The 17,029-nt window shown below is 36.8% G+C and overlaps 1 long non-coding RNA gene across 1 annotated transcript; it reads left to right on the top strand.

Moving 5' to 3' along the window:
• The first annotated feature begins 13,330 nt into the window (after window positions 1-13,330).
• On the top strand, window positions 13,331-15,713 carry LOC113336011. The gene is made up of 4 exons (XR_003353594.1): window positions 13,331-13,814; window positions 14,319-14,387; window positions 14,720-14,801; window positions 15,591-15,713. It is a non-coding gene; the product is annotated as an uncharacterized LOC113336011 (long non-coding RNA).
• Window positions 15,714-17,029: the final 1,316 nt, after the last annotated feature.

Below are 17,029 nucleotides of genomic sequence, written 5' to 3'. Positions count from 1 at the left end.
CTAAAGGAGTTTACTAGGCCCAATGAACATACTTTGTCTAATAAGTGGATTATTTTGGGCCTATGTAAGACTATTTTTATTATGAAACCATAATGGTCTCCCATTGTTAGGTCCATCTTCTTAGTGTAAAATATTATGGTACAAACAATAACCTTTGTTGAACATTAGTTAGCATAAATATTATGGTACAAACAATAACCTTTGTTGAACATTAGTTAGCATTCGGACCGACCTTCTACCAGCAAAAGGTCAAGCCACAATCAACCAAAAGTCAACTTAAGTCAACCCGTGAATTCTACCAAATCAGTGAGAATTTCTTCTCAAGTCCTCTAACCCTCTCTTCAATCAATTCTCTATATTACATCTTCTACAATTTCGTTGGAAGTAGGAATTATCTTGCGTGTTATAGACGATATCCGAGCTACAATGACCAAAGATGTACTCTTTGAGAAAAAAAAATTGACGGGGGCAAAATTTGAAGGAGGTATGGGGTACCAATCAGAAACGGTCATTTATCATTTTCTATAGGTTATGAATTTATACTCCAGCTTTGCCCTTCCGTTAAATAAAAATAAATCTTGTTAGTTACCTAAAAATAATAACTAACCTTAATTAACGGCAATACACCATCTCACGCAATAATAGGCATTCCTTTGATATCATCTTATTAAGTTTTGAAACTACTGTTCTTCGATTGTGTGTGAGAGGGTAAGTTCTTGATCTAGAACTCTAAAACCAATTTAACTTTGATTATTAAACTTCATTTGATGGAGGCCAAGATATTAAGATGTTTTACAGCTGCTAAGAAAACACTAGTAAATTCACTAAGTTAATTTGTCTTTGTTAACTCCATTAGATTTGTTCCCTTCAAAAGGGTGTCATTTTTAATGGACCTTCCATTTTCAGGAAACAGACGAGCAATTAGTTCGATTCACATATATAATACATCATGTCATGCAATCCATAGGCAACAACTTTGTTCTAGTACTTCATATTAACAAACAATGTCTCTTGTTTCTGATTTAATCGACAAAGATCTTACTGATTCACCTAATAAAGTTACAGCCGAATAAATCACCATCCATCCCACGTTTTGTGTTTTCCAAATAACTGCAAGGTCTCATATACATACGTGGAGCATATATTTGATTTGAATATATATCGTAGTTAAGATGTTTAAGATTTTCTCTTTGTATATCGATATTTTAAAACATTCCATTAACACGTTACGTTAATTTAGGAGAAAACATTTAGGTAGTTAATACAGTAATATTGCCGGGATGTAAAAGGAAAGGGCAAAATAGGAGTATAAAATCAAAATTGGATTTTGTTAGAAACCGTCGAAATAAAGAAGGATAGATGTCGGCTTCTCATTGGTCCCATGCCCCCTTCTAATTTTGCCCCATCAAAATTTTTCTCACTCTTTGATTGGGAGTACAACTTGGACAATTATGAGAAACTGGATTTCAATTTGAAATGGTTGCGTCACAGGATTAACATCATTAAGGATGCATGTGATAAAAATGTACCTTTTCCCAGTGATGCTGTAATGAAGAAGGAACCCAAAATTTCCAAGTTGAATGAAGAGCTGGAGTTGGAGAAAGCGGCTTTGCGAGACTTGAAAGTTGTAGAGGAGCAAAAATCTTACTTTGCAGGCCTCCCTTAGTTTTTCTTTCATAATCTCTTGAACTTTGAACTCCTGAGAGATGTGAGGTTTTATTTGGTTTTGATTTGAGGATTTTCTTTTGGATTTGATTAAGATTTTCTTTAAGTAAAATGAACTTTGATTAATTGTTGAATTCAAATATTGAATGCAAGTATTGCATACGTTTTGGAGGAATTGAAAATACAGGTGAAAGAAAATCCTAAAATGCAAACTTTAGATGTCTTGAACATTCGTGTGAATGTCTCATACGTCAAATGCTTTGAGACAGTTCTCATGTATTACTGGCATACTGGTCTTGCCATTCATATCAACTAACTTGTAAGATCAACCAACAACCGACTTAGCAATCATAAAAGGCCATTCCCAATTGGAGCTCCTTGCAGAATGAATATTATGCTTAGCTGCTTTGATAACTAAATCTCCTTCGTGAAACTTGCTAGGCTTGATCGTCCTTGCCTTAAATATCTTCTGCTGGTTCGATATTCCTCTCACAGTGGGATTCCATGCTCGTACGACCATTGAAGCTTTCTGATTTTGTGGCACATATGGGCATTCGTGTAGCATTGTGGGAGAGTACCCAAGATATTCTATTTATGCTTGGACATCATTTCAGCAATGAATGTCCCAGTGAGATGCTCGATCCGGAGAGGTTCCAGATTCAACCATTTAGTGAAATATTGTTGTGGCGAAGCCACCCACTCATAAAGTTTTTCAATAGCTAAATCGTTGACGGAATTGAGTCCCCGAACCAGGAGGGAAAGTTTGAAAGTAGATGATATGGACATATGAGGGGGAATGAGACTTTCCTGAGCGTAGAATCTCTTGAGAAATGTCAATGTATCTTCTTCGGGATCCTGTTTCAAGTCCATCAGAGTCCTGAATTCTTCCAAATGCTTTGATGACGGAGTACCTGTCATATATTCTGAGTCAGAGCTTTCCACATATGAGAAATGTGCAACCGAAAGCGCTTCTTCAGTGGTCATCTTTTCATCATGGATCCACGTCCGTCCGAGGATCATGTCATATCCCTGATCCTCCGTGATTATGTGAAACTTGGTTTCTGTCCAGGTTGAACCAAATTTAATTTTGAGGATGATGTAGCCATATGCATCTCTGGATATTCCTTCATGATCCCTAATTGAGATAAGAGCATGGGTAGCTTCTTGTCGAGTGATTCCTGCAGCCCTGTGGGTATTCAAAGGAATAATATTGACAGTTATGCCAACATCAACTAATGCTCTTTTGAATTCATTTCCCTTGAGATTGACTGTGGCAAGAAGTCCCCAATCGTACATCTCTTTGTCCATGACTGGAGGTTCAGGGAGCGTTTCTGAAATGGACAGGTGTTTTCCAGAAACTATGTGATTCAAAGTCGTGGACATGTCTTTCCTTTGATCTTTCTATTGATAAATAAATTCACATACATGCTCGATCAAGGATTGAACAGCTTCTTTGACAGGTTGTTCAGATAAGGTACGTGAAAGTCCTGATTGGGATAGGATTCATGTGCACCCCTTCAGTCCCCAGTTCTCCTAAGTCGACATTTTGTTTGAAGATTTGCTTCAAGATTCTACAATCGCTTGTAGGATGACTGACAAATCTATGAAAGCGGCAATAACGTGGATTCTCCATCTCCTCCTCAGTTGTCTCTCTCCTGACGGGAGGCAATTTGATCGCACCATCCTAAATCCAGACTTCTAATAATTCGATCACTTCTTCAATGGGGAAAGGAAAGTATGGGTCCGCTTGATCGCTTTGCTGATGCTGAGTTGGTTCTTGCGCATTTCGAGTTTGGTTATACTTCCTTAATATTTTTGAAGGATCCTTGGATGTTGGAGAAGCGTTCTTATGTTGTGTATCAGCCTTCCTTTTGCTCCCTTCAATAACGACATTTGTGGAAGGTTGAAGGTTGTATTTCTTATTGATCAGGCGCCTGATGCTGCCTCGAGTTTCTCTCGGTTCCTCGACTTTTGTGGCTTTTGCCCTTTCTAGTACGGACGGAGCAGTGGCCGCTTACCGTTTGGCTGCTTCATGAAGCTCTGAGAAAGTTTGTAATCGAAGATTCGATTCTCCGGTAAAACTCTGTAGACCGGGATAATTCCGTTAATGCACCAGTCTACAAGTTGTTGTTCAATGACATTTGGATCGTGACAATCCAAATCTTAGACTATGAATTTTTTTCACATAGTCGTTCGGATATTCATTATTCTTATGAAATATCTTTCCCAGATCAGAGAGAGTAACTTGTTCCGAGGCGAAGAAGTATTTCCGGTAGAAATCATTAATCATTTCTCCCCAACTGGTGATGCTTCCTGGAACGATGTTATTGTACCAGGTTTATGCTCGTCCGGTCAGAGATTTTGAAAATTCTTCCATACGAACAACATGATTGTGTTCATGTTCATCCAATGATTCAAAGAATCGAGAAACATGTTCTCGAGCATTGCCCATTCCATCATAGAGTGTGAACGTTGGAGAAGTGTAACCCTTCGGAAGAGGAATTCTTTGTGTATCAGCAGGGTATGGAGGTCGATGACGACGGATAGAGGACGTTTTATCTTTTCCACGATTCTCCAAGAGATGCTCCAAATCTTCACGGGTGATGAAATTTGATGTTTCCTTCGCTGGCGGGTTGTCTGCAGCAACTTCATCATCTTTCGGAATCTGTATTGGGGAGGTGTTAGGATCAGCAGCCGAGGATACTTCCTTGGCTTTTCCTTTTTCATGTTGGGGCTGAGCTTGCTCGAACGACAGTCTGTCCGTGAAATTCTTGAGATAAGTGCACAACTCTTTCTGTGTCGCAGCCATATCTGTCTGATTCTTGGAGCAAACTTCCTGAACCTTCATGAGATCAACTATGGTAGGTATATTTTTTCTGATTTCTTCAGGAGATCGGCCGAAGAGAGGGTTATTTCTGATGTTGGTTTGAGGAGGGGTAGTATCATTCGCGCCGTTGTTGGAAGGCGGAGTAGTTTTTGTAGTACCACCATTGTTGCTAGTGCTAGAACCGTTTGGGTTAGGATTTTTAACTTAACTTGACTTAAGATCAATCATTTTGACGAATTTGGATTGCAACCGAGAGATTAATCTCTTACTGTGGTCGCCAATCTCTTGATGGGTGAAAATGATTTTCTGGTTTATAGGAAAGTGGAGACTCGAGCGTGCGGGCGGAAACACCTCGAACGAGCAAATTTCCTAAACCTTTTTCAAACAGATGCACTGCACGAGAGTGCTTTGAGTTCGAGAGATCAATTTTTTTGACTCAGGCCTAAACCAAGAAAATGGTGGTTCCAGAATTAATTCGGTCACAAAGAGGGATGAGGGTCGATCTGTAGGAGGGAAGCTAAGAAGTGTATGTGAGATCAATGATGCTCGAGGATTGTGGATGTGTTGACGATTTCTTCAAGTTGATGAACTGTTGATTTCGAAGATAAGTTTTGATCAATTGAGCGATAATTTCTTGTTGGCCGAAATTTTTGTTTATCAGATGATTCTTGGTTGCTCAATCGTGGATTCAGAAACTTATTTATATTGCAACAATAGTAGACACATTGATCCCGGTTGAAAAAAAACATGGGTCTAATAACCTCACCCAATATTTCGCTTAGCAATCTGTATGGACTAACTCCAATATACTTTCAAGAGAATCAACAGATAGTCAGACTCAATCTTAAGGAAAAGTATATCAAAGAGTTATATCTCAATTTCTCAATTCAATCCACAATCAAGCAAATAGGAATTTGCGAACCTGATTGAATATAAGAAAAATAACTTGAACTGTACCAAAGACCAATTTCAAGGATCAATCAATTTCAATCAACAACTAAAGGTTAGATTTACCAATTGATCGATTCAACGCACAACCTGTGATATTTCAATTATATAACAAAATATACTGCGGAAAAGAAATAACACAGATACCATAAGTTTTGTTAACGAGAAAACCGCAAATGCAGAAAAACCATGGGACCTAGTCCAGATTGAACACCACACTGTATTAAGCCGCTACAGACACTAGCCTACTACCAATGAACTTCGGACTTGAATGCAGTTGAACCCTAATCAATCTCACGCTGATTCAAGGTACAGTCGTTCTTCTTACGTCTCTGATCCCAGCAGGATACTACGCACTTGATTCCCTTGGCTGATCTCACCCACAACAAAGAGTTGCTATGATCCAAAGTCCAAGACTTGATAAACAAATCTGTATCACACAGAAAAGTCTATTGAATAGATAAATATGTCTCCTACAGAAATACCTACGAGTTTTGTTACGTCTTTTGATCAATCACCTCACAATAATCTTAATCGATTAACGAAACAAGATATTGTGGAATCACTAACGATTAGACGAAGGTGTTTGTGACTAATTTTCAATATTTCCTATTTGAGATAAAATCTCGAGAAAATATTAAAGAAGATAGTACTCAATCACGATAGAAAACAACAAGATTAGAACACGTAACTACAGAGAAAACAGTTGGGTCTGGCTTCACAATCCCAATGAATTCTTCAAGTCGTTAACCTACTGTTAGAGCACTGCTCTGTCGAACTCGCAAGCATTGCTATCTCAAGCTTGTTTGTCAATGTTAGTGATCAAAACTATAAGTCTTGATTTCTAGTCTACTTATATATGTCTCAGACTAGGATAGATTATGTAGTTAAGCATTAGACTTCACGACGTTCATCAATTGAAGACGAATAACTACTAAGGAGAGCTTGTGGAACTTCATCAACAAAAGGTATGTGAAGACTGAAACTCATCTATCACTTGGAAAGTCTATTTCTACTCTATCTCCTATATTGAGACATAAGTCGTGTTACGATATAGTTTTCTATTATACACATTTGAGATTTCGAGCTAAGTTTAACTCACTTACATATTTCTCGGAATATGTGTTGGTAAGCTTTTGCTTCAATCAAGTTCATCTTGATCATGTGAAAATCGCCGAGTAACATCTTACATGGTTTGTGTGATACAATCATTTGGTGTAGACTTGGAATGTTTCGTTATGATTATTTCAATAACTTGAAAATTTTTTTGATGTTAATAGCGTGTGAAAACGGCTATTGTCATCCTCGAGGAAAGTTTCAATGTTTGAAATAAGAGTTTAAAATACTTAACCATCATCGGATTATAAACATATTGTGCATTGTTGCATGTATGTGATCCATGACCGGAACTAAAGTATGCATAACCGTATGCGTACTTGAAGTTGTGAAATTCCGTGTACCAAGTACACATACCGATACGCATACTTGCGTAAGGTATAGGTCCGGGATTTGGAAGTGTACTAAGTATGCGTACCTGTTTGCATACTGGCGAACCCAAACTCAGACCGACTACTTAAGTATGCGTACCCTTTTGCATACTTGAGTAGTTAAAGTTCTAAAATCGGTTGGCTCATGAACTAATACATTTATATATTAAGGTATGCATTCTTTTCAAACCGTGTATATAATGTTCATGAATTGATTCGAGTGAATCAAACCGATTTTGCTTCAATTGTGTTCTTATATACTTCTGTGAGGATATAGCAATTGAACAACTCTTTAACTAGTTTCATTTGAGTCATTTGAACTAGTTATGGTTAAGATGAATAAGGTTGATATGAGAATGTTCATATAGCTAACCTCGGTTAACTACGTTGAGCCAACATGGTGTACACGTTTAGGTACGTCCACATAAACCTAAATGAGGGTATATTTCATTTGTGTATAACAAGCTAAGTTCGATCTAACGGTTGAAAGATATTATCTTGAATCTAATCAGGTTTTCATCTAACGGTGAATATTGAATGCTTTGTTACCAAAGTAACATTGATTCCAAACCCTGATTTGAAAACTATATAAAGAAGAACTCTAGCAACTGGGAAACCTAATCCCTACACCTCCTGTGTGATACTAGTTTCATAAACGAGAGTCAATTCTCCTTTAACCTTAGGTTTTTCACGAAACCCTGTAGGTTAACGACTTGAAGACTTCACTGGGATTGTGAAGCCATACCCAACTATTTTCTATGTAGTTGTGTGATCTGATCTTGCTATTTTTATCGTATTTGAGTATTATCTTCTTTAAGATTGGCTCGAGATTTAATCTCTGACAGGAAAAATAAAAAGTAATCACAAACATCTTCGTCTCATCGTTTGTGATTACACAATATCTTGTTTCGCTACCATAAGATTAGGATTACTGTGAGGTGATTGATATTTCTAGGCTGTTCTTCGGGAATATAAGTCCGGTATATCAATTGGTTCTTGTTCACCTTGATTTATCAAAAGACGGAACAAAACTCGTAGGTATTTATGTGGGAGACAAATTTTTCTATTCAATAGACTTTTCTGTGTGATACAGATTTTTTTATCAAGTCTTGGACTTTGGATCGTAGCAACTCTTAGTTGTGGGTGAGATCAGCCAAAGGAATCAAGTGCATAGTATCCTGTTGGGATCAGAGACGTAAGGAGAATGACTGTACCTTGAACCAGCGTGAGATTGATTAGGGTTCGACTACAGTCCAGTCAGAAGTTCATTGGTAGTAGGCTAGTATCTGTAACGGCTTAATACAGTGTGGTGTTCAAATCTGGACTAGGTCCCGGGGTTTTTCTGCATTTGCGGTTTCGTCGTTAACAAAACTTCTGGTGTCTGTGTTATTTATTTTATGTATTATATTTTGTTATATAATTGAAATATCACAGGTTGTGCGTTGAATCGATCAATTGGGAAATCCAACCTTTGGTTGTTGATTGAAATTGATTGATCCTTGAACATTGGTCTTTGGTACCGTTCAAGTTAATTCTCTTATATTCAATCGGGCTCGCAAAATCCTATTTGCTGATTGCAGATTGAATTGAGAGAGAGAGATACAAAACTCTTTGATATAATTTTCTCTAGATTGAGTCTAACTGTCTAGTTGATTCTCTTGAATATATTGGAGTTTGTTTATTCAGATTTCCAAATGACTTGTTAGCTGTGGTTGTTAGTCCCCCGCTTTTTCACCTACAGTGTTTCGTGAAAAACCTAAGATTAAAGGAGAATCGACTCTAGCTTATACAACTAGTATCACAGAGGAGGTGTGGGAATTAGGTTTCCCAGTTGCTAAAGTTCTCCTTTATATGGATTTCATATCAGGGTTTGCAATCTAAGTTACCTTGGTAATAAAGCATTCAATATTCACCGTTGGATGAAAACTTGATTAGATTCAAGCTAATATATTTCAACTGTTAGATCAAACTTACTTGTTATACACAAATGAAACTTACATTCATTTAGGTTTGCGTAACCGTACCTAAACGTGTACACTTAGTTGGTTCAACAATAGTTAACCAATGGTTAGCCATATGAGTAGAGCTGGCAAACGGGCGGGTCGGGGCTGGCTTGTTACGGGTTACACGGGTTTGGTTTAACACGGGTCAAAACCTGCGGGTTGATATTCTTCACGGGTCGTTATTTCTTCAACCCGCACCCGTAACGGGTTAAACCTGCGGGTTCACGGGTTAACCCGTTTATGGTGAGTCAACTCGCCAGAAACCGATTTATCGTGAGTCAACCTGCGGGTTCATGGGTTACAGCCACCTGTAGGAGCATCTCATGACTCAACAACATATCATCTTGCACATCAACAAACCACCAGTTCAATTCATCCAACATTACCCATTCCTACTAGCAATTCAAAGTAACTCATCTTCCAGACAACTACCTCCTCCCTTAACACCACAAAGCTACCATCTTAAAGCAAAACCCCTATCAGTTCATACACCAACACCACCAGCCATATCATCACCTCAGTTATATTTACATTCATTTAAACTTCCAACTCAGGAACCTTAATTTATAATATGGGGAAGAACATGAGAGAAACCCTAATTCAGTGAATTCATAATTTTACAAATAACTCAAATTAAACCTCCATATAACCGATTCAACTTTAATTGAACAAATCCATATAAGATTCATCAATTCGTATTCAATTTTACTCAAGATAAATTCAAATTACAAGAACCCTAAATTACCTTTCTCACAAGAACAGCTTCACCTCATCGATTAAACAGCAACCCCCTATGAAATACTTGATTCCACCCTCAATTCATCATAAACTTCAACGAATTCGGAATCTCAAAAACCCTAAAGTAATCCTCAGATCAATACATCCCTAATTCGAACCCAAATCAAAAATAAAAATATTCAATTAAACAAACCCATCTCTAATTTATTCTTAATCATCATCTAATTCGATTTCCAATTAAATTTACAGAAAATCCCTAATTCTCGATTACCCTTCTTTTTCACTCTGAGTTGTATCGGCAACTACCTCAGCTCCTTCATCATATGTAAAAACCCATTGTTGATTTTACTCAATCACTTCTCACTCTCATCTCGTAAGCCTCTCACAGGCGAAGACCAGGAAGAAAAGAAGAAGAAAGAGATGAGAAGGAGAAATAAAAACGAAGAAGAAGAAGAAAAGATAAAGAATAATAGAAATGACTCCTGCTCGACACGTTTTGGTGATAAGACCAAATTAAATTGCTAAGGAACCCACGATAAAAAGGATAAGGGAAGCCGGGTCGATTATCTGAAAACTGGAAGTATGGGTTTACGGGTTAACCCGCGGTTTTGCGGTCCGGGACGGGTTAACCCGTTTCTCGACGGGTCACCATTTCTACAACCCGAACCCGGCTTGTTTAGAAACCAGCCAGTCCGGGTTCGGGCTTTCACGGTCCGGGCACGGATTAACCCGCGGGTTTCGGCTTGTTTGCCAGCTCTACATATGAGCTCTTTCATATCAACCTATCATCTTCACCATAACTAGTTCAAGTGACTTAAATGAACTAGTTAGAGAGTTGTTCAATTGCTTAGATCTCATAAAAGTATACAAGACACAATTGAAGCAAAATCGATTTTGATTCACTCGAATCAATTCATGAACATCATATCCACGGTTTGCAAAAGATTGCATTCCTTATTATATAAATGTTTTAGTTCATGAACAAACCGATTTTAGAAAGTAACCTACTTAAGTATGCAAACGGGTACGCATACCTTAAGTATCCGGACCGAGTTTCGTTACGCCAATACGCGTACGGGTGCGCATACCAATTCACATTCAAAACTCCAGCAGAAATTCATGGAACCCAAACTTCCGCCAGTACGCGTACGGGTACGCAATACCTAGATTCCGGACTTCCAACAACCAACCAGTACGCGTACGGGTACGCATACTTAGGTTCCCGGTTTTGGATTTACACAAATGTGAATACACACTATGTTTATATCCAAACATGGTTACTTATTCTGAACTCTCATTTTAATCATTGAAACTTTCTTAGAGGATGACAATAGTTCTTATCCACAAACTATTAACATCAACGCGATTTTCAAGTTATTGAAATAATCAATATGACTTTCGTCAAGAGTAAAGATGAACTTAGTTAAATCGAAAGCTTACCAACACATATTTCGAGAAGTAGATAAGTGAGTTAAACTCAGCTCGAAATAGCAAATGTTTATAATTGAAGTCTATATAGCAATACGACTTTTGTCTCAAAATAGGAAATAGAATAGATAGACTTTTGAGTGATCGATAAGTTCAAGTCTCCACATACCTTTTGGTGATGAAGTTCCACAAGTTCCATTGAATTCTTCGTCTTCATTCGATGAACGTCGTGGAGTCTAAAGCTCAACTACACTTACTATCCTAATCCGAGACTTAGCTATAAGTAGACTAGAAATCAAGACTTATAGTTTTGGGAACTAAACTTTACAAAAAAGATTGAGATAGCAACGCTTGCGAGTTCGACCGAACAATGCTCTAAAAATCTCCCCCTTTGTCAATTTTAGTGACAAAACTATCAATACTTATGGAATACAAAATAAATAAACTTTGTAGCTTCTCATCCAAATGCTTGATCTCCTTGGTTCTTCAACATTACTTGAAATCTTCGGCACTTCCAAGTACACCAATGATTCCAAATGTGTTCAATTCCGCATCATTGTTGTTGAAGATTTGTAGCTATAACAATGAGAAAACAATAGCTCTCAATCATTGTTATACAATGTCATAGTATTATTATACAACATCAAAGTTCAGTTGTATCACAACTTTGACAACAATACTGTGGTGATATGTATCATTCCCCCTTAGTCAATACTTCATCTCATATGAAAATTACTCCCCCTTACATACTGATTCGTAAACCATATGTATTTGTATTGTGAACTATACATTTATTCTCCCCCTTTTTGTCAATAAAATTGGCAAAGGTACAAAAATTAGTGGGATATTAATGAAATTTCCATAGAGACACTTCATGACCAAAAGAGAAGCACGTATCAACTTGTTTAGATGCAATCATATAGCCGAAACTAAATGCATTCATCAAGGAGTTTATAAAGATACAAGATAACCCCTATAAATATTCCACAGCCGCACTCCCCACAAAGATTTGGCAATTAAGCACAAGTTCAATTAAGAACTCCCCCCCATAAAATGTCATTCCAGAAATAACAACAAGAGCGACCTTACTTTCACAAGAAAAGAAAGATTTCTTTGGACATTAAAAAATTACATGAAACATGAATTTATATCCAAAATTTTCAATTAAATTAACCACAAGAGAACCCATGATTAATTTAATCGAAAATGCTCACGTAAGAAGACTTACGGAGACGCACAGTATTTACACAAAGATGTGTATTAGGGAAAGACCAATACTGCGTAATAGACGAAGATTCATTCTATCTTTCATCACTATTTGCATAGAGACATATAATAGACTTAATATTTGTAAAAAATAAGTTCATCTTGTCTTCCATCAATATTTGCATAATGACATATGATAGACTTAACATTTGAGCAAATATGGGACAAAACCATTAATATCCCATAACAAGTTGCAAGATATAAAACCATTAATATTAATACTGCAAAATCATCTTCCAAATAAACTTTAGAAGATAAGTACTCCAAGAATCCAAGTGCCCAAGTCCAAGAGAAGTGGAACAAGAGCGACGAAACGGAGCAAAACAATCAAAAACAAAAGTCGGGACCAAGAACAATATTAATTCTTCCAAATTCAGGAATCCTCATCTTCATTTTTGAAGAAAATTCAAAAAGGAAGAGAATGCAAAAAGAATGAGGTCATTTCGAGTTCGGACGAAGAAGTTACGCCCAAAACAAGTTTACCGAAAATCGACATCTATAGGCCAGTATGCGTACGGGTTTGCAAATGAATTTTCGTGACCTGGAGCAGTATGCAAACGGGGTTCTCGTACTAAAACCCCTGGATGATTTCAAATGATCGTATGCATACCTGGTATGTGTACCATGAAGTCCAAACATCTCGAACTACTATTTTCAAACCTACACATTTAAGAACCTTAAACACAGATCAAGTTAGGTAGAAATGAACGATAAATAAGATACATAGATCATTATAAGCAATCTAAACAAATAAAAACAAAAATCTTGCTCAATTAAAAAGATCAAACACCACCTCATCATATAAAGCTTTGAAGGTAATCCACCAATTAAAAAAATTATCAACAACTCCCTCCGCTTCCCCACTACAGCAGCACTATCGCTCTTCATCATATATAACCAACCAAAAACTACTTCTTCTTTTATTTTTCTTAGATCTCTAACTGGAGGGAATGACCTCTATAGTTAATGTTGCCAATTTTTCCCCAGAACTTTTTTGCACGTCCTTCATTTCTTGTGAGAATATTTTGTATTTCATTTTTTGGCTAATGTTTGTGTGTTTGTCTGTGTTGTTGTGTTGCAGAGATTGGGATTCTTCAACATTCTCAATGGCATCGAAGAATATGAGTTTTTTTTTCTGAACATATAACGCGTTTGATTAAATGTCTTACTCAAATTATTTTAGAGCACATAACAAAGGCATGTAATTCTATTAGATGGGATATGGCAGATTATGAAAACATTAATTGGTGAAAAACTCAACAACACAAATTAGTGGCAGATCGTGTCTTCCATTATGGAATTTTTTCCCGGGAACTATTTTTCTTTATTTTTTCTCCTATCATATATCGGGGATTGCTGAATTTTGGTTTCATTGCTTTTTGGAAATAAGGTATTGTAATTGGGAGGATTAGTAGCAGTATGGATAGAGGATTTGTGATTGATTTTCGAAAGGTCGGTATTGTAATATCCTTATAAACATATCTAAGCGGGAACATTAGACGAATGAATTATAATGGTGGCTAGACAATTCTGTATTATGTGTTTTCAGATGTACAAAATACTCTCATAACCACCTGTGTACAAAAGAATAGAAACACTTATCTTTTTTCCATTATATTTTTTATTCTTTTCTATATCTACCAGGAAGCATGTGAACTGTTGCACACTTGCACTAGGAATTTACCTTTGCAAAAAAAAAAATGTTGTACTAATAATTTGGATAATAAAAAGAAAATCATTAATTTTCTTTCCAGTTATTAGTATTAGAATGTCAAAGTCTTCTAATGTCTTAATTTTAAATCTCATATACGGATTCTCTTTATTTAGTTTTGAGTTTGAGTTCCTTAACTTCTTCTTAAGTTCATGTATATTTCTATCAATCAAACAGTTTCTGTATGAGAACTGTGGCATAAACGTTATATCTTCTGTAATGTAAATCTCTTTTTTTATGGCCAGATTGGTGCTGATCAAGATATTGTGTCAATGGGGAAAAGGCATATAATTTCAGATTATGAACACCAAAAGGTATGTAGTCTTGGACTAAAATGTCATCACATATTCCCTTGATGCTGCTCTTTTTATTTTCGTAAATGGAAAGGAGCAACTGCGTCAGAGTGTTAAGTATTGTACAAATATTTTCTATCAAGGTATGAATTTGCAGTTGAATGTATGTTTCTCAACTACTAGACATCGAGTGAAAAAGCATGGCACATATTAAGGAGAAAAAAAACTTGCACCTTACTACCTGAGTGATGTGTATAACATCACTAAACAGTTAAGGCCTAAGATTTTCTTATTCATTGTGACAACATTACTTTCTCTTATTCATTGTGACATTTTTTTTTTCCAATTTTTAGGGGCATGAGCTCGCAGTGCATGTACTCTATCACCTGCGCAAATGAATTTATCTCTATTTGCAAAAGTTTCTTCTGGAAGTCAGTAAGTTTTCTAGATTTATGTCTATTTTTTATTTTTTTTATGTTACTTGAAGTACTTACCATGTGATTAAGGCATATATAGGCGTTTAATATATAATATTTAGGTGTTTTGAACTGAGTAGATAACCATTAATACTGCCAGTTTGCATACTTTGCAAATCCATTCATATTGTTGTTAAACTATTCATTGGTATGAATCCTCTTTACCCTTAAACATTAACTGTACAGACGGTGATTCTGGACATTGGAACTGTTTATGGTTTTAATAGGAATGGCTCTAATCGAAATAGGTCACATCAATTTGTTGCACCAATGCAGCAGCAATATGAATCTTTCTCCGTGCTAGATAATATTTGCCTACAGTCTATATTTATTAACGGCTTACCTCAACTCTTGGTTTAAGAATGTCTGACGCTTATAGGGGTTTTGCTGTTTGAGATGGTTTTGAAACTAAGAGGAATGACTAATAGTTTCAAACTTATACTGCTGTTAAGAGTAGAGAAGAATTGTACAGATGGTCATTCTGGACATTGAAACTGGGTAACAGTTATAATAGGAATGACTCTAACTGAAATTGGTTGCATCAATTTTCTGCGCTAATGCAGTAGCAATATGAATTTTAAGCAGTTGGGTAACCAGCAGCAATTTCTTTTTAGGATTTGAAATTTTATCACCATTGTTTTTTCCATTCTTTGTTCATTAGAAAAAAAAAAGAAGAGAAAATGGTAACTTCTCCTTCCACAGCTTCCTACAGTAACGATTTCTCGCTGCACTTTGTTCGGGTTCACAGGTCCAAGGTGAAAAAAATGGCAGTACCGTGTGGATCGCCAAGTCGATATATATTGGCGCCTTTTGTTTTGTTTGGATGACTGTCTTCATTATGTGTTTTCTCGATTAAGAAATAAAGATGCAGACTCATGTTTTTGCCGAAAGTTTTAAACGAACAATTACTTAAAATGGCACATGCTTCTATTAATACTACTCGACAGAAAAATGGAATTTTAATGTCTTGGACTAACAAAGGAGTGTGGGTAAAATGAACCATCACTAAAATCTTGCGAAAACTAAAATGTCATCATTTCCGGCTGATCGCGAGCAAAAGACAAGGTATGTACCCATTGCGTAGCACGGGTTACTATCTAGTCATTATTTAAAATAATGCTCATCTGAGAGTTAGGTGGTAAAACCTAATAATGGAGAGAGGGGGGACCGACCAAGGGGTATGAAACCGGCCTTGGTGGTCATGTGACCAACTGATGGTCAATTGACCAAATTCCAAGTTGTTTGGAAAGAGTTTGAACCCAATATGAATTATGGAATATTAATTAGGCCAAAATCATAAGAGAGTGTGGGACCGGCTTCTGTAAGCCAAGAGGCCGACCTTGGTCGGTCAAGGTGACATGCCCGTGTCACCATACTGTCTGTGACTCAATCCTGAGAATTTTGGTATTTTCTGGTGCGCGTTCGAACAATATTTTGGATTTTCAGAAGAGTTTGATCTTGACTTAAACTCTTGATTTTGCTTGAATGAGCATGTAGAACTTCGCTCATGAGGCCAATATTTTAGGAATATTAAATAAATTATATTTTAATATATGTCGTGAGAAGCCCGGATGGTCGTTTGACCATTTGACTTTTTGGCTTTTGATAGCTTGAGAAATATTTGAGAAATATGAAAAAATTAGGTTTTTTCTCAAACGAAGGAGTTTCATGAGATGAGGGAAAGAAATAATAATAATAAAAAAATAAGAAATTAGGAGGTGTCTGACCGGACACGTCCAAGGCATGGCCGGTCGGCCCGTGTGCCCGATCCCGCGCTCTTCCCTATTTTATATTATTATTTTCATCATTTGAGGAAATATGGAGAAACTAGGAAGTTTGCTCATACAAGGAGTCTTCAAGAGACAAGAAAAAATAATAAAATAAGTCAGAAAAATAAAATAAAGGGAGAGGCGGAACCGGCCACGGCGGCATGACCGGCCGGCCGGTGGACCCGGTCCCGTGCGCCTCTTTGATTTTATTTTATATTATTTTCCTTCATATTTTGCATAGGTTTCCTAGTTCGTCCATAATTTTGAATGCTCGTTTGTGCATTTGGGTGCTCACTCATGCATATTTGGGTGCTCGATCGTGCATATTGTTAAGTACACTCGCTCCATTTTCTCGGGGCTTACTCGGTGGTGGCCCAGATACGCGAACAGTGAATATCTATTACTAATTCATGGAATT

Source organism: Papaver somniferum, unplaced genomic scaffold (assembly GCF_003573695.1).
Source record: "Papaver somniferum cultivar HN1 unplaced genomic scaffold, ASM357369v1 unplaced-scaffold_150, whole genome shotgun sequence".
Lineage (NCBI taxonomy): Eukaryota > Viridiplantae > Streptophyta > Magnoliopsida > Ranunculales > Papaveraceae > Papaver > Papaver somniferum.
Note: the sequence above shows the minus strand (reverse complement) of the source record. Positions and strands in the feature narration are given on the sequence as shown.